The sequence below is a fragment of the Hevea brasiliensis genome, chromosome 12, assembly GCF_030052815.1.
Source record: "Hevea brasiliensis isolate MT/VB/25A 57/8 chromosome 12, ASM3005281v1, whole genome shotgun sequence".
Classification (NCBI taxonomy): Eukaryota; Viridiplantae; Streptophyta; class Magnoliopsida; order Malpighiales; family Euphorbiaceae; genus Hevea; species Hevea brasiliensis.
This window is the reverse complement of record NC_079504.1, coordinates 85,020,565-85,023,832: the sequence shown is the minus strand read 5'-3', so window position 1 is coordinate 85,023,832 and position 3,268 is coordinate 85,020,565.

Here is a 3,268-nt window from a genome sequence, read left to right as displayed (position 1 = left end):
AACCTTGAACACTCTGCAGATCAGAACTCCAAAATCTCTGTTTGGGATTCGCTAGGCTTTAACTTCAGTACCTGCGCGAGGAAACAAATCCATCGCACTAAGCATTGCTACTTAGTGGTGCAACAATATAACAAGGAAATAATATAACAAGGAAATAATATAACAAGGAAAAATAATTGGAGCATATTTTTTATACTCAAGAATTTTACTGGGTTCATATGAAATTTTTCATACAATATATCTTTCGTCATTTATGTTGCTCTCTAGAATCACTTCTTTCATAAGTTTACAATAATCATTTATATCATGTACAAATAAATCTAAAATTTATACTTATGCTTATATTCTTATGAAAGTCACATTTGTAATGTTATTTAAGTTATAATTCTTCTACTAGTCTTTTTATCACTTTCTTGATACTTTCTAAGTTGTTTACAATCATTTCGTAATATTTAAAATTTTTAAAAGTAGTTTAATTTACTTCAGATCATTCTAAGAAACAAATTTTTGGAGCTAATCTAATTTATTTTAGAACTTCTTCTCATTTATTTAATTTCTAGCATTTTTAATTGCTAATATTCATAATTTATTTTAATAAATTAGACTGCCCAAGTAACCTACGATAGGCTGACTAAACTGGATAACGGGTCGTTGGCATTGGACACCGCGGTGCCTCGGGCCGTCATACCACGGGACGCAGAATGTCAACCACGTATGCAGTCAGTATGGCTAAAAAGCCATGATAACACATAATCGGGCATAAAAGGCATGAGTGCGGGCATAAAGCCATGAGTGTGGGCATAAAGCCATGAATACAGGCATAAAGCCTTTCGCAATACTGCTAAAACAATTCCCTATTGACATGCCAAACTATCCAATCTGACACACATGTCTAGGCAATACAAGGGCACATAATATCATTAAATATTAATATATTGTGTTTTATGACTTCATTATTTCATAATAATTTTCAATTATAATGTATACATTCATTTGATTATATATATGATCACAATTCACATCAATTATCCCTTTATATCATTGTACTCAAAGTACTTTTTCTTTTTACAATAATGAGAACTAATGTCTCATTTATACATTAATATGATTCATTTATTTATTCATTATCTTATTCATATTGATCACAATTCAAAATAATGGTTCACATGTACCATTGTATTCAAAACATTTTTCCTTTCTCATTTATACATTTTATGAATTCTATTTGTGATGGGCATATAAGCCCTAACAACCTATTCACATCAATTAGGTGACTTACTTTTCATGTTTCAAGCAATCCATGAACATTTCATGGATTTCAAATTTATGGTCTTAATTTCCCTTTAACAAAATAGTTCTTACACTTTGTGTCTTTATATTACTATTCACATTACCATTCACTCAAATTGTTAACTTTTTAATACATAATGAATTTATTGAACCTAAGTTCACCAAGATACCACATTTTGCATTTTATTTTTTTTTTTTGGTATTGATTTCCAATACCATTTCAAAGCTTATCTTATGTTATTCAAAATTTTCTGATTTCATACCCTAGGTTTACTGTTCTATTAGTCATTTGTACAGTAGGAATTTGATAAAATTGTCTTCATGAAAGTTGTTCCTTATTGTGTCTAGTTATATTTCTTTTTTTGAATCACTCCATTTGGAGTTTTGTAGCTCAAGTTATGGTCATTTTACCATAACTGGCCAGATTAACCTGTACCCAGAATTTCTGGGCAATTTGGTTCTGCTAGATTTGGTGACCTAAGTTTGGTTGGCAATTTAACTAGGTTATTATCAGAATTTAGATTTGTGTTCTTCATGAAAGTTGTAGGACTATGTCTTAGCTTTCTGTTAATAAAATTTCAGGTCAATTGAACCTTTCTACACTCAGTTATAACCAAATGAATAAATACTGTTCATTTGGTCATTTTGCACAAGCAAAATGCAAGTCACCCAGATTAGGGAAATTTTTAGGTCAACTTGGTTTGGTTTTCTTGGTAGGGTTTCTTCACCAAAGTTGTGCCATTATGTGTCTAGTTTTATGCCCAATTGGCGTTGCACCAATTGAACCTATACAACTCCATTTATGGCTGCCCAAACATGCTGGACTCACAACCAATCCTGCAGGTTACCAAGGGCAGCATGCCTAAACTCAACTCCATTATCCCGACTCACTTCAATTCCTCCTCACACACATTCAAATGGTTACTAATTGACCATTACAAGGTTAATATACCATTTCGTAAGCAAAACTCCAATTTTTTCACAAACTCTACTTTCCAAGTTTCCATTTCATGCTTTTCATGTCATTTAACACATCCAACACACATAGTTCAACATCTAACTCAAGTTATCTCATCACAAACCACTTCTAAACAATTCAAGTCCTACAAATCAACAAATCTCATCCTTCTCCCATGGCTGCAAATTTTCATACACACTTCAATATAATTATTTTGTTCAATTTTACAACAAATTCTCATTTAACTTGTCTTCCTAACAAAGATTAAAAGATATGGAAGTGAGTATAGGCACTAACCTTTTTTAGCATTCTCTTGTCTTGTTGAAACCTTAGAATTTTTACTTCTTATGGCTGCCTAGAGTTGCCTTGTGATGTGGGGATGAATTTTTGTGAAGGGTGTTTAGGGTTTTTATGGTGAGAAAGGGTGGGAATTCAAGCTTGGAAGCTTAAAAAATGGAAGAAGAACTCTTCCATGGTGGTGCGGCTGGTTGAGTAAGAAAGGAGCAGATTGCTTTTGTCAAGTTTGGGTCTCTTTTATCTCTTTTTATTTGTTTTATGTAAGCTTGTTGAATGGTGATTTGTGGATAAGTTTTTAATGACATCATATGATGTCATAATTGACATTTTCTTTCATTTTCTTTTTCTTTTGTTCTCTACTCATTCTCAATTTAATTTTTAGCAATATTTATTCATATTTTAGATCATAATAATTATTTACTTAACTGGACAAGTCGGCCAAAAATCATCTCTGAAGACAAAATGACCAAAATGCCCTCCGTTTGGCTTAACAGACTAAAATTGTCTGTACTGATTGAAAATTTTTTCTAAACCTTTTCTTGGCATTCTAATGCCATATAAATCTCAATGACTCTTCTCTGGAGTCCCAATAATTATTTCATGAATTTTCTCCCGAGTCTAGGGTCAGTAACTGTCTTTACCGATATTCCCTCGTACAGTTACCCATCGCTAGGGCACCGACTCATTTAACTTGATTGTATTTTATTTCTAAAATTTATTTCC